The 15,542-nt window shown below is 54.0% G+C and overlaps 1 protein-coding gene across 2 annotated transcripts in view; it reads right to left on the bottom strand.

The window, feature by feature from the left end:
* Positions 1 to 14,671, bottom strand: part of NDST1 (N-deacetylase/N-sulfotransferase (heparan glucosaminyl) 1) — a 59,830-nt gene extending 45,159 nt beyond the window's left edge. Inside the window, exon 1 of one of the 2 annotated variants that reach the window (XM_011931592.1) lies at positions 14,468 to 14,671. The gene's annotated coding sequence lies outside the window, so the exon portion shown is untranslated. Of the gene's footprint in view, positions 1 to 3,932; positions 4,048 to 14,467 lie in introns of those variants that run through there. The other variant, XM_011931590.1, reaches the window with a different exon arrangement.
* Positions 14,672 to 15,542: the final 871 nt, after the last annotated feature.

The following is a 15,542-nucleotide window of genomic DNA, read 5'->3' as shown; positions in this document are numbered from 1 at the left end:
GGAGGTCAGTGTAGAAAGAGCTCTGCCAGCAGCCTCAGAAGGATGTGAATGGGTACCTGGGCTTGGGCAGGGACTTGAGCAGGGGAGGGCATAGCAGTGGCTGCAGGCCCGGGAACAGGTAGGCCCACATGCACCCAGGGCCACTGCCCATAGCTGATCCAGCACCTTCTAGCCCGTCACACCCCCAGCACAGTCACATCATCACCCCCCACCCAGCCACACCCCACAGCTTCCTAGCTCCACCAGCCACCCTACCACAGCCTGCCCCACCCACCACATCCAGCCCAGCAAGGAAAATCCTCCACATTTGCTTCCCAGCTGTGCGGGAGTTTCTCCAGCGTGATTACACCCCCGGCAGGCCGAGACCAGAAGCAAATCCCTTCCTCTGCTAGAATTTGCTGCATGCCCCATCCCCCATCACCCCCACAGTGCTGCCTGGCCAGGGGCCAAGCTGCCGCCTGTCACCCCAGAGTCCAGGACCACCACCACCAGGAAAGAGACAGTTGGAGGTCTGGCTCAGAGTCACAGGGCCACAGAGAGCACAGTCTGCCCTGCAGTAAGCCCCTGGGGACACTGAGACCCAGAGAGAGGAAACGACCTCCTGGCCTTGTGCCATCTGGTGTGCCCCACTCTCATTTACCTTGGTCCATTTTCTTGTCCATGAAAACCCTGTCCCTCCTCCTCCAATGCCAGCCTCAGCAGGGACGTGAACACGCCTGCTCTGGATTTCTAAAGTCCTGGCTGAGCTCCCCTGCTCCACATCCCACCATGCAACACCAGGTATCAGTTGTCCTTGCAACTAGAAAGCGGGGCTCCCAACTTCACTGAAAGCTTTGCAAGGCACAGGCCGCCTCCTACCCACAGCAGGTGCTCAAGAGCCTTGTGCCCTTGCCAATTACCTTCCCCTCTGCGAATCTGCTACGCAGCATCTCCAAGCTAAATGCATTAATAACATTAACTTCCATTTATGAGACATGCCATGTCTGTGTTACGTGCCATTATTTCAACCTTACCACAGCACCATGACCTAGATTCTCCCCATTATACGGATAAGAAACTGAGGCCCAGAGAGGCCAGTCACTTGCTACAGCCCCCAGAGCTAATAAGAGGGCGAATGGGAACTTCAGCACACAGTTGTTGGGCTCCAGAGCCCAGGCCCCTCATCCCCCATCTCCGCAGGCCCTTTGTGATCACCTAAGACAGCTAACACTTGCCAGATGCCCTGCACATCCCATTCTCCATTCCCTTTGAATAGTTTTCTGTGTTTGTTTTCATCCATTTTATATGTGTTTTAGTATCACAAGCAGCCTCTAGTGATCTTTCTTGGAAGTAGCCCACAGATACCCATCAATCAACAAGGAAACAAAGCATTAAGCACTACTGTTTCACTCCCTGGTTCTCAACTTGTGAATCTGTTCTGGGTTACCTGGCAGGGAAGGCCCAACAGAAAACCTCAGGAACTTAGATCTCACTTGTTGAGAATGTGTCCTTCTTCCAACAGGGCTTGAGTTGCGAGTTTACCTTTGTACCAGCTCTGAAAAAAAGGGCTTACCGAGCAAACATACCAGACAGCCTGGGGGCGGGGCCATGTGGGAAACACAGCAGGTCACCTGCCACCCTCCTGTCCCAAGGACAGGACAGTCCTGACAGTCCCACTGAGGCTCGTCACGCACACCAAGGTTGTCAGGTCCCTCACACAGAATGTTATGCAACAGCCACAAAGCTTCCCAAAACGGGGCTCTCTGCCCACCCTATCCCCAAATCTGCCTATGACAGAGTCAAATCCATCCAGAACTATTTTTTTCTTAGGCTCAGATCACAGACACTCAAAAGGAACAAAGCAGCATATCCAAACACATATCATAACCTCCCTCACTGGTGGCCAACATTAAGCTCCTGCAAACATCTGGGACTGTGCCAGGAGCCTTCCCTGCTCCAGCATGCTCAATCCTAACACCCTGAAAGAGGTGTCACTGCTATGAGCACTTTACAGACAAGGAAATGGAGGTTCAGAGAGGGTAAGTAACTGCTTGAAGTCACACAGCTGGGCAGAGGTGGAGCTAGGATGCCCCTCCCAGCCCACCCCAGAGCCCCTGTTCATGACCCCTCTGCAGTCCTACTTTCCACACCGTTCCCAAGCCAGGTCTGCAGCCCAGGAGAAAGGCTTCCTGCAGGCGACCGGCCCCAGGGCTGCTGACCCAGCTTCTCTAGCTGAGCTTCAGCCTCCTGGGAAAGCCTGCACTGCAGAGAGGTGCACCATGGGACCCAGCAAGGCAGGACTTCAGCCAGAGGGTCCTCACGCCCCCATCAGGTACCTCAATACAAGAAAGGGGGAGGGCGGCCGGGCGCAGTGGCCCCTGCCTGTAATCCCAGCACTTTGGGAGGCTGAGGAGGGCAGATCACAAGGTCTGGAGATTGAGACCATCCTGGCTAACACAGTGAAACCCCGTCTCTACTAAAAATACAAAATTAGCCAGATGTGTGGCACATGCCTGTAATCCCAGCAACTCCAGAGGCTGAGGCAGGAAATAGCTTGAACCCAGGAGGTGGAGATTGCAGCGAGCCGAGATGGCGCCATTGCACTCTAGCCTGAGCGAAACTCCATTTCAAAAATAAAAAAGTGCGGGGGGCACCTCCTGCCCCAGGCAGAGGCCTCATGCTAAGGAAGAGACAGGAGCAAGGGTCAGAAGCAGGAGATCTCAGCTAGCAGGGCACCACAAAGGACAATGGTGAGTACCTCACTTCACGGCCTGGCACATGCCAGGCGCTTTACCAAGCACTTCTCAACCCTCACTTCACTTATTTGTCATTTATGCCCAGTGAAGTAAAAACAATTTTATCACACCCTGAGCTTCTCCCCTATCTGCCTCCCCTGCAGAGGAGCTGGGAAATGCGGGTCACCACCAGCCCCCACCCTCCTCATGCCCGACTCCAGGCCTCAAATACACCCTGAGAGATTCCAAGGCACAGGCAGACTCAGGGGCCTCCATCTCATGGATGCAGAAGCCAAAATCCATGCGGGCCTGGAAACCACAACAGCCTCCCAGTCCTTCCTGAGGCCCTGAACACTCAGGGGATGAGAGGTCATTGTCCCCTGAATGAGCCAAGCTCCCCCAGCCTGTGAGGTCAGGCAGAATGCTGGCCATGAAGACAGAGGCGGGCGGTGCCACAGCCTCCATTGCTGCTTGTGAGTCTCTGGGCAAGTCCCTTCCCTTCTCTGAGCCTCAGTTTCTGCAATTGCAGTGAGGGGTACGGACTAGAGGAGACGTCTGTGACCTTCTGGGGGTTACAGAACTCTTTGAGAATCTAAGGATGGCTATTAGCAGATTCTCTCCCCAGACACACAAATTCAGAGTGGTTGTGACTGGCCCCCATCAAAAGCCAAGTTAAGAACATGGAAATTCTCTAGGGGCCCCTCTGGCTTTGACAAGCCATGGCTCTCACAGTCTAGACAGGACCAAAGTCACAAACACAACATCAGAGAGCCCCGGGATCTCACCATTCCAGCTTCCCCCGTGGCCCTGAAGTAAATCTTTAACTCTTGGACCTGCTGGCTTCAGGTGGATTTGTGGACGTGCCCAGCTGTCTAGAGAAGCCACAAGAGAAACTGAGCCCTTCCTTCCCATCCCTCAGCCTCCTCCTTCTCCTCCTCCATCAGGAATCTGCCAGGTCAGCCTGGACCTCTCCCTGGGGCAGTTCCGGGAGCTGCTTCTGATCTGGAATGAAGGTAGGACCCAGTGCCAGGCTCAAGGGCCAACCTGTACCCCCAGGCCCCTCCTGGGGACACACACACATACCACACACATACCACATACACACACACACACACACACACACACTCAGATGGACCTGGAAGGACGGGACAGGGCAGGGGGCCAGGGACAGTGGTCAGAGGGGACAGGAGCCAGGGAGAGAACCAGACCCAGACCCACCGGAGTTCCAGGCAGTGGCATGCGGTTCCTCTTCACTTCGCCACGTCCTCTCGAACGTCCTCTCCTTAACACGGCCGCACCTAATCCCAGGGCCAGGAAAAATGGCATTACTGTTGGCCCAGTCCCCTCCCCAGGAGAAAGGGAAGGCAGAAGCAAGGGAGGGAGGTGGCCCTAGAGCACCCTGCGCCACCAACCACGTTCCTAGAAACCTCCACGCCTCCTCATGCCACCTCCCTTGTCAAGGCCTCCAGCCCCTACCTCCTTAACCTCAGAAAGAGGATGTCCTCCTCCAATTCTGCCCCATGCCCAGGGGACCACCGTCACCTCGCTTGCCTCACCCAAGCCCTGCCTGGAGGAGCCTTCCATGGGAAAGGAAAAAGTATGTCCCTGACCCTCATGCCAGTGGGTCTTCTGACCCTCTCAAGAGAGGCAGCAGCCAACAGCAGGAGGAGCGCTCACTGGCAATAAGGATAACTGGGTCCCAGTTCCAGCCCTGGCCCTTCCCCCTCAGACCTCAGTTTCCCCACTTGTCCTGAGAAGAAGAGGAAGGACTGGTATGCCCAGCTGGTGGGAAAAGCGTCTATGATGCTGGCTTTTGGCCCCTGGCCCCACCCAGCTCAGCTGCCAGGCCCTTCCCTGTGCCCCACCCTGCAGAGGAGGAAGAAAGGTGACTGGCAACGGTGTGGAGGGTGTGAGAATCCACGCTGGAGCCTCAAAGTGCTAGAGCTGAAAAGGGTCTTACAAAGACAAGACCCAGAGAGGAGAAGCAACTTGGCCACGGTCACACAGAACACTGGAAAAGGGCCAGGCTGGCCAGGGCTTGCTTCTTGACAGCAAATGCTTAAAAGCACCCAGCTGAAAAGGTATTTGCCTTCTTAGAGGATGCCAAGGAGAGCACAAGGCAACGTGACAATGGTAGAATTGCAGGTTCTGAGAGCTGCAGTTAAAAAAAAAAAAAAAAAAGGTATGTTTATATGTGGGGCTTAAGGATGGAGATTGGGCTGGCTTTCCAGGTTCCTCATGTCACACCACATGGGTGGCCAAGGGTCCTGCCAGCCACAGGGAAATCCTAGGAGCCCCTTCCAGGGATTAGGAGCTTTGGCCACCTCTCAAGAAGTCACCTAAGGCCCAGCAGGCAGGTCCAGCAGTGGTGACAGGGAGAAAGGCTCAGATGGACACTCTGGAAGATGCCAGAGCCTTGGAGAGACTGAAAATCCCCCAACCCCGTGGCCAGTGAGGACGGAAGCCAGGTGGGCTAGGGATAACACAGAGGAAGGGAAAAGCTTTGAGCCATCTGGAGCCACAAAAGCCCCCTAATCTCCTAGAGACCTGGTGGGCACAACACAGGGCCTGCTGAGACCAAGGAGGCTTCACTGAGGGCCCACATGAAAGCAGCCAGTCCCTGTAGACTTGCTGGGGCTTGTCATCAAGACAAAAGCTGGCCACCAACACGCCATGGGGTGTTAAGGGGCTCAAAGTACTTACATGGAGGCGCAGCTGGCAGGGGGAGGGGGCAGGAGGTGGGGAGAGGTGGGGGTAAGTGGGCCTGGCTTTCTCCAGGACACAGACAACAGCTAGAGAGCAGAAACACGGAGCAAAAAGCGCTGGGTGACCTACTTCACAGAGGCTCCTTTTAAAGGGGAATCGGGGGCCTCTGTGAGACTCTAGAAAGTATCTCGCAGGGGTCCAGAATAGTTCACGAGGCCAGGAGACCAGGGTTCCAGTTCTAGATCAGGGACTCAGCCAGGACTAGGATCAGGTGAGGCCAGCAAGGAGCCCTTAAGAAAGCACTCACGGCCGGGCGCGGTGGCTCAAGCCTGTAATCCCAGCACTTTGGGAGGCCGAGACGGGTGGATCACAAGGTCAGGAGATCGAGACCATCCTGGCTAACCCGGTGAAACCCCATCTCTACTAAAAAATACAAAAACCTAGCCGGGCGAGGTGGTGGGCGCCTGTAGTCCCAGCTACTCGGGAGGCTGAAGCAGGAGAATGGCGTAAACCTGGGAGGCGGAACTTGCAGTGAGCGGAGATCCAGCCACTGCACTCCAGCCTAGGTGACAGAGCAAGACTCCGTCTCAAAAAAAAGAAAAGGCACTCACTGCCAGGTGTGGTGGCTCATGCCTGTCATCCCAACACTTTGGGAGGTCAAGGCAGGTTGACCCAGGAGTTTGAGATCAAGAGTTCAACACCAGCCTGGGCAACATGGCAAAACCCCTTCTCTACAAAAAACAATTACAAAAATTAGCCAGGCGTAGTGGCGTGTGCCTGTAGTCAGTTATATGGGAGGGTTGAGGTGGAAGGATCACCTGAGCCAGCAGGTTGAGGCTGCAGTAAGCCCAGATCACGCCACTGCCCTCCAACCTGTGCAACGTAGCTGACCCGCTCTCAAAAACAAAGCCTCTGATTCTCCACAATGTGCAAGCACACAGCGGGCACCTCCTGAGACACTGCACTTAGGATGATGCCTCACTTGCCTCATCCTAGGCCCAGCCTTACACAACCTGCCTGTGACCTCAGGCAAGTACCACTCCTTTCTCAGCCTCAGTTTGGTCACATAAAACAGGATCATGAAGCCAGGCATGGTGGCATGTGCCTGTAGTCCCAGCTACTCAGGAGGCTGAGGTAGAAGGATTGCTGGAAACCCGGGCATTCAAGGCCACAGTGAGCTACAACCGCACTACGGCACTCCAGCCTGGGAGATACAGCAAGACCCCATCTCTAAAAAAAAATAAAATTTTAAAAGACAAATTAATTTAAAAAATTGAATCATACCATATGATTCCATAGACCCTCCTAAATCTAAGCTGGGTTATTCTGTAGGGAGCATAACCGAACTCTGCAGCAAATCCCCAGAAATGGGCACAGTGGCCCCAGCTCCCTGCCATCAATAACCTGTCAGTCACCACGTTGTCAGTTATCATGTTCCAGCAGAATACACATTATACAACCATCTGATGCCACTAGGTTCCAGACTCTTTGTTAAATGCTTGGCCTCTACTTGATCATGGCCTCGTTTTACAAATATGGAGCCTGAGGTCCATAGAAATTAGGCAACTTGCTTAAGGCCCCCATTGGGAAGTGCTTAGCTGAGATTCGAACCACCGTCTGTCTGGTTCTTAATCCCCACATTGCACAGCATCAGCCACAGATAACACAAAACCCACCAGGGCTGGGGAAATGCCATCAGCTCTTTGCACCTCCCACATTTTCTAGCATATAATGCCGGGGCTAATGTGAAGGCAGGCTGATGGACAGCCGGGAGCAGGTAGGCAGGGACGGGGAAGTCCGTGTGGGCACTGAGCATTCCACAGATGAACCAGCCTCCAGCCCGGTCAGCTGCCCACCACTGTGGTTGGTTATAATGCCCTCATCGCCATCAGCATACCACAGGCACTGCTGTGCCATTTTTAAATCATTACACAGATGCAAAGCTTTTTCACAGGCATTGCTGTGGCATCACATGCCAACTTTATAAAAGTATAGCAGGGATTTCTTCCCCCTTTCTCAGAAAAGGAAAGTGGGGTTTCCAGAGGATAAGTGGCTTCCCAACAGGCACACAGGAATGCAATGTTGGAGGTGAACTTGGAGACCACATCCTCTGCCTTCTAGTCCAAGCTTGGGTCTACTCTTCCATGCTCACGACTTTCTGTTCAACCAGTTGATGGGCCTTTGGGACAATGATGACCATTTCTGAGAGTTTACTTGGTACCAGGTGTTGTACTCTGTATTTCACGCGTTATTCCATTTAACTGTCCTGACATTTCTGTAAACTAAGTATTGCTACTGTTTTCATTTCACAGAGACAGCGGCTCAGAAAAGTAGGGTATCATGCCCAAGGTCACCAGGCCAGGAAGGGGCAGAGCTGGCATCCAGAGTTCAGACTGGCTCCAGAGCCTGGGGCCTAAACCTCATGCTGCACAGCTCTGTCGGGGAGACTCTGTCACAGGCTGTCAGTGCAGGGGACGGGAGGTAGACACATCAAATAGTGTATGCATCTGGCAGATTATGGCAAGATTACGATAATGGAGGACAAACAAAGCTCTTAGGGAGCCCACAAGAGGGAGGTTGTTACAAACGTTCAGGCAGAAGGCCAGGAGTCTGTGCAGAGGACATGGGAACAGAGGGGAGTGACAGATAAGAGGGAGGCGGCCTTGTGAGACCTTGGTCAAGTGCCTTGCTTTCTCCAGACCTCAATTTACCAAGCTGTTAAGAAAAGTGCTTGGAATATCTCCAGAACCCCCTCCATCCCTGAAGACTCTTGGGCCCTAGGAAAATAAGCAATGCCTGGTGACAGCCTGGCTGTGAGCCCTGGGGACTCTGAAATGTTCTTGGCTGTCCTGGCACAGCTAAACTGCTGGGAAACAGGCTTGCAGAAGCACAGGGCTTGGCTGGCATGCCTGGGCACCAGTGAAGTGTGGGTTCTGAAGGGGCCACATTCCGCCCATTGTCGACCTCTCCACGGCTCTGCTGGAGTAAGCACCACTCCGCCTGGATGCAGCTCAGAAACCAAGGTCACTCCCAGTACCCAGTGGGCTGCCACTCCAGGCCCCGCCTGACCCACCAGCCCTGTCCAGAGCCCTACATACACGTAAATTAAGTCCCTTTGATGTCACTCACCTGCAAAGCCCTTCCCTCACACTTCCCCAAGGCTGGCCACTGGGATATAGAAACAACGGGTCCTATAGGAGGCCTTAAGGAAAATGACTACCTCACCCCAAGGGACCTGTGCAAAACAGAGGCTGCCCATGCCAAGCCAATGAAGACCCTTGGCTAGGGAAAGGAAGATGGTCCATTAGGGCCGGCCCGCAGCTCTCACTCTGGAAAGAGGAAGGGGCTCTGGGACTTGCTAAGAAAACTCAGCCCAAGTCTCCACACTCACAGCTGCCCCATCAAACCACATGCCTGGCATGCTCCTGTTCAATAACCTCCCATGGTTCCTCCCACTCACTAGGCCAAGCTCCTTACCTGCCTGCCTGCATGGGTCACTGTGAGCAGAGGCCTTTGTTAACTAGGTGTGCTACATGCCAGGGCCTTGCTAAGTGCTTTATTTTTTTTGTTTTGTATATTTTTTCGAGAGAGAATTTCACTCTTGTTGCCCAGGCTGGAGTGCAATGGCGTGATCTCGGCTCACCACAAGCAACCTCTGCCTCCCAGGTTCAAGCGATTCTCCTGCCTCAGCCTCCCGAGTCGCCGGGATTATAGGCATGCACCACCATGCCTGGCTAATTTGTATTTTTAGTAGAGATGGGGTTTCTCCATATTGGTCAGGCTGGTCTTGAACTCCCAACCTCAGGTGATCCGCCCGCCTCAGCCTCCCAAAGTGCTGGGATTACAGGCGTGAGCCACCACACCTGGCACTAAGTGCTTTATGGACATTTCCTCATTCAACCTCACAGTAACACTGTGAGGCAGGTACCATCATTGGCCCCTTTCTACAGATGAGAAAATTGAGGCTCAGAGAGGTTATGTTACTTGTCCAGAGTCTCACAGCCAAGCAGCAGGCAAGGAGTCATGCCCACGCCTGACCCCAAGCCCAGATTTTTAACCACTGTGTCATGTGGCCTCCTCAAATACTCCCTGCCACCCTCAGAACCCTGGGGCCACCTCAACCCTTCTCCATACAGGAGGGGAAACCAAGGCAAAGAGCTCTGTTGGTAGTAAAGCCAGGATAAAGCCTGAACCTCTACCCCACCTTCCGCCCCCAACCTCACCTACCCAGGAAGGAATTCCCTGCCAGAAGGCGTGCCAGGCAGAAAGGCTAGGACCATCACAGTGACAATGAGGCTTCAGAATCTGCCTTTTTCCTCTGTCCAAAAGGAAGAGAAAAGCAGAGGGAGGTTTGCAGAGAGAGAAAAGGACGTGAAGGGACCAGGAAACATTTGTTCTTAGAGAACAGACTGCTAGCGTTGGGGTCCCCTCACACAACCCCTGTTGCTATTCCTGACAGCAACAGGAACATGCAGGTCCCAGGACCCATGTGCACCACGCCCCACCCCCACCAGCATAGGCCCCAGCCCAGCACACCTGACCCCAAATCTCAATTGCTCTCCCCAAACGTGCTTGTTCCGCAGCCTTCTCTGTCTTGGTAAATAGCAATACTGTCCAACTGTCCTTCCAGTTCCTCAAGCCAGAAAACCTTGTGGTCAACACTCTCCTCTCACACCCCACATCTAATCCATCAGCAAATCCCATCAGCTCATCCTGCAAAATAAATCCAGAACCAACCCCTGGTTGCTCCCACACCGTCCCCACCCACCACTGACCCGGCCGACCTCTCTCGTGGCAAGACTGCAGCAGCCTCCCAGCCAGGCATCCTGTGTCCACCCCTCACCCCCAGCAGTCTCTCTAAAATGTGTACCCAAACCAGTCAGTCCTCACACCGGGCTGCCAGCAGCTTCTCCTCCACTCAGACTCAAACAACAAGGTCCTCCCCATGGCCAAGAGGCCCTACCTGTCTCCACACGCCCTCTGGCCCCTCTCCTCCACCATCCTCTCATTCTTCCAGCTCTGCCTGTGGTCACCTGTGCCCTCCAGTTCCAGAGCCTTTGCCCTGCAGCTCCCTCTGCCTGGAAAGTTCTTTCCTCAATTTCCCGCGGGCTGCCCTCCCGGAGTCTACTGCCCCTCACCAAGGGACCATCCTGACCACCTGACATGTCAAGGTCACTCCCTCAAGTCACACTCTTGACCTACAAGCCAGCTTTATTTTTCTTCCAGGCACATCCCACCACCTGGCAGTGAGCTTGCTGGGCTGTTCATTTCTTCCCACCACTTCAATGTCAGCCCCACGTCCAAAACAGGGTCTCCATGTGTTTGGTTCACCGCTGCATCCCAGTTCTAGAAAAGAGCCTGGACCAAAGTAGATGTTTAATACAAATATACTGAATGAGGGACTATTGTCTCCCTCATCTGAACACACCTTTAGGCTTACACAGCCCCTACAGACCAGGGGCTAGAGGCCGATACAAGACTCCACCTGGGCCAGCTAAAACCCTGAGCAATTTGGCCAGTTCCCAGCCAAATCCCCAGTCCTGTTCTAGTTCAATTGACTGCTTGGACCAACGGACGACAAGACTTTACGTCTGTCCCTGTCCAGTGCCTTGGCCTCTCCTTTTGGCCATGAGGGAGAACTTCTGAGTCCTGACAGTTGGGCTGCCAGAGGGAATGTGGACTGGACTGCCGCCACCCACCTTCATGACCCTTCCAGCACCCACCCAAGGCTGCCTACCTCATGCTCCCAGCAAGAGGAGGCAGAGGAGGGAGGCTGGTGCTACGACTGCCCTTTTCCTGTGGTCAGCAGGAGGACGGTCAGAAGGAAGCTTTGTTCTCAGAATGAAGAGCATGAAGCCCAGTGCCAGGCGGAAGCGGGCACAGAGGCAGCTGGCCCATCAGAGAGTTTAAGGAAAGACAAAACAACAACAACAAAAAAAATGGGATGGAGGATATTTGAGGGGTAATTTGCACACCCAACCGGTTTCATGCCTCCGGGGTGGCTGTGACGATGGTTCATTTTTCAGACTCTAACTAGGTCGTCATAGACAATCAGATGATTGTCCCAGCTAGGTGATCTGCCACTGGCCCTGCAGAGGGAGGTGGAGATGGAAGAGTGTGGCCTTGCCTGGCATTGGAAGACCTGGGGTCCGAGCCCAGCTTTCCACCCACTCATGTGACATTAGGAGAGTGTCTTCCCGCTATGTACCTCAGTTTACCCAGCTGTAAATGGCTTGTTCATGCCTGCACTTGATGTTTCAGCCTGCCTGCCACAGGACCACATAGCAGGAGAGCCCCTCAGCCTGTGGCCAGGTCACTGGGCCACCCAGGCAGGCTTTCCCTGTGGGGCCTGATACCAGGGGCACAGCACTTGCCCACTTTCAGCCAGGCTTCCAGCCTGTCTCCTCTCCTGATCTGTTCTGTAATGTGCATGTGAAACTCCTCTGGGCTTGGCTAGGGTAGGGCCAGGACTGAGAGCCCTCACCACACCCAGACACTGGCACCTGCCCCGATCCACTCTGTGTTATCCTCTCCAAGGATAGCTCACATTGCACTCAGCCACGACAACTGGGGAAGCCCAGAACATTGGCACAGGGGGCAAAAGAGTAGCCCAGAGAGAGAAAGGGGCATGATTGATGTCGCCCAGCACAACAGCCACCCAGGGCTCCTTCCTACCTGCCCTGGGCTCCATGCACTAAGACAGAGTCCTTGAAGAGTGGTCTATAGACCCCCTGGTCTGAATGTTCTCAGCAGGAGGAGGATACACCCTAGAATGAAAGAATCAGAGCAGGAGGCAGGGGGTGGGGGCAGCAATCTGCATTCATTTCTGCAAGCTTCCAGGTTTTTCTTGCAGCCAGAACAACTGCAACCTCTCAGCTAAGACCTCTTCCAGGAGAAGACATCTTAGCAGGCCCTAGGGAATACTTAAGATTTCAATCGAAAGAGTCAAATAAACCTTGACTGGACAGACAGTTGGACAAGGGAGCTGTCAGATAAAGTAACATACTCTAGGAGGACAAAGCACAGAGAGGCCCAGTGGAGAGGAAGCCCAGGCCAGTAAACATCTGAACTGGTCCACACCCCTCTTCACCCTGCCGGCCTCAGCACACAGAGGTCTGGACCTGATACCCTCTGAAGGCTGCTGAGCGCAGTCCTCCCTTCCCTGAACTCCTCCAAGCCCACCATGAGAGTGAGACCTGGGGACAGCTGCAGGTGGATGCTCCTCTCCTTGGTTACACTGCAGGGTGGGGCCCGCCCTTTCAGGGACTGTTATCTGCAGCTTAAGAAGCGGCCTGGGTCAGTGGCTAAGCAGGCAGGGCTTATCTTGGGGGAGGGTTCGAGGGCCACAGAGCAGGCTGACCCAGAGGCCTCTAGCAAATGGAACCTTCACAGCTGGCAGGGACAGACCATGGCCACACCTGCTTTCACACAGGAAGCACTTGCTACGCTCCTACTGGGGACACTGTCCTGAGCCTAAGCATGATGCTCCAATGCTTCATGCTTCAAGGGACACAAAGGTGATTCAGCCCACAGCCCCTACACCTCCTGCCTTAGAAAAACCCACAGAGGAACAATGTAGGAGACAAAGTGGTTCATGGCTTGAGGACAGGGTTGCAAACTCAGATGCCTCCGGTGACCAGAAAGATCACGTAAGCATATGAAATGGCTGGCTGGGGATGGGGTGAAGTGTACACGCCTCACCTCCAGCAATGATCCCTGAAAAATGTAGGCTCAAGGTTTTCCTATCTTCCAATTTTTGAAATAAAGCCAGAAGTCTGAGTTTTTACGTAAAACCTCTGGTTGGCAACCAGCTCAATATTTGGCATGGGCCAAACAACATCTGCCCATAGGGCAAATGTGGCCTGCCAGTTTGTGACCTCTGTTTTCTTAAAATGGACAGAGAACACACTGTGGAGCTCAGTAGAGGCCAACTTCCCTACAGCTGAGGTACCTGGGAAGGCTTCCTGGAACAGGAGGCATTGGTGCTGGGCTGCAAGGATGCAGAAGGCTCTTCTGGGGAAGGAATCCTGGGTAGGGAGTGGGGCGTACCTCTAGAACTGCAGAGGCCATGGGCAGGAACATCCTGGGCCTACAACCTGGCAGGCTGGACCAGGAGCCCAAGCCATCTAGACTCCTGCGTTTCCTCCCCAAAAAGGAGGCATGAAGCAGGCATAGAGGCATCAGTTTAGTTCTGTCCCCAGGTAGCGGGAGGAAGGGGCCGCCAGCCCAGCAAACCTCTGGACTAAACTAAATCAATTGGTGGCAGAATAGCAAGGGTCCGATTTCATCCTCCGAGCTTGAGGAACAGGTCAGCTAACAGCAGCTCTGTGGGGGGAAGGGAGAGGAAGAGACAATGGAGAGACAAAAGGAGGTTGAGAATCACACCCTGCCTGGCCAGACCTGGCTGGTTACATAACCTTACCTCAGGGCAAAGCCAGGGAGGGCCTGGGCTAGGGAGTCCCAGAATGCAGAAAGGGTTTCCCCTGCCTCCCCTGCCCACCCCTGCTCTCCAAGCTGGTCCTGCAGCTCCTAGAAAGCCCAACACAGAGTTCGGAGCCAGGGGTGGAGACTAAGACCCCAGGATCAGGTACTTACAAGATCACTCAGCAAATTCATAGCAGAGCTAGAACTACCAACAGCAAACTTTTACCAAATGATTACTTTGTACCAAGCACGAGGTAAGTCCTTTACACACATTATCTTATCTAAAAGTCTCACTGTAACATCATGAGATAAATACTATGATTGCCATTTTACAGAGGAAGCACAGACAAAGTAACTTACCCAATGTCACATAGCTCCTAAGTGGAGGAGCCAGCTCAGAAGCCAACAGCCCGTCTCCAAGACCACACCCTGAGCCACAATGCCACACTCCACCAGGCTACTTTCTCCTTGCACCACGCTGCCTGCCACCGCTTCTCAAGCCTGCAGTGCGCACAGCCCCCTGTCAGCACTCCACAGGGACACCCAGCCTTCTGATGATCTGATGAAACCAACAAACTTTCTTCATAAAAAGAAAGCACAGAAATGCCTACAACACACTGCACCTTTGGGGGCTCACGGACCCCTGAACTGGTGGGAATGGACAGGTCACAATCACAGGATACTCAAGAGACAGGAGGTAGCAGAGGGAGCCCACCCCCTCAGGTCCCCTGGGCCTCCTCATATCAACTTTCATCCACAGGCGTGGGCATGGATCGGTGCTCAGGGCCTCGTCATCCCTTCGGGGCTGGGAGAACAGAATGAATCACGGCACACAATGGCCTGCGCCTCTGTATCCACTGGGTGTGACTCACAGCTCCCAGCTGCTGGGCAGACGGTGCACAGCTGGGCCTGGCATCTGGATGGGGGTGGCATTACCAGGCGCACCATCTCAGTCTTCTCCCCACCAGTGGGCTCATCTTGCCCAAGACTAGACCTGGCCTTACCCCGTCCCCAGCAGCAATGAGCATTTCAAAGGGAACCCCTCATCAGTGACTGCCCAGCCCCCACACCAGCCTCATCCCAGGAGGTGGTAAGTCAAGATGGACAGCCTCTTGCAACACATGAGAAGATCCAAGACCTCGGCTACCTCACTGTGTAACCTAAAGCAGGGCCCCCACCTCTTAGCCTTCATTTCACCAACTATAAAGTGAGCAGACTACTTGATTGAGTCCTTCCCAGCTCCAAAGTCCTGAATCTATAAAAACAGCACCTGATGGCTGGGCATGGTGGCTCATGCCTGTAATCCCAACACTTTGGGATCCCAAAGCAGGCGGATCACCTGAGGTCAGGAGTTTGAGACCAGCCTGGTCAACATGGTGAAACCCCATCTCTACTAAAAATACAAAAAAAAAAACAAAAAAGTTAGGCCCGGCGCGGTGGCTCACACCTGTTATCTCAGCACTTTGGGAGGCTGAGGCGAGCAAATCACATGAGGTCGGGAGTTTGAGACCAGCCTGACCAACATGGTGAAACCCTGTCTCTACTAAAAATACAAAATCAGCCGGGCATGGTAGTGCTTGCCTGTAATCCCAGCTATTTGGGAGGCTGAGGCAGGAAAATGGCTTGAACCCAGGAGGCAGAGGTTGCGGTAAGCCGAGATCACGCCATTGCACTCCAGCCTGGGCAACAAGAGTGAAA

Source organism: Colobus angolensis, unplaced genomic scaffold (genome assembly GCF_000951035.1).
Source record: "Colobus angolensis palliatus isolate OR3802 unplaced genomic scaffold, Cang.pa_1.0 Scaffold90, whole genome shotgun sequence".
Classification (NCBI taxonomy): Eukaryota; Metazoa; Chordata; class Mammalia; order Primates; family Cercopithecidae; genus Colobus; species Colobus angolensis.
The sequence above is the reverse complement of the archived record's forward strand: the minus strand, read 5'-3'. Positions and strand labels throughout refer to the sequence as shown.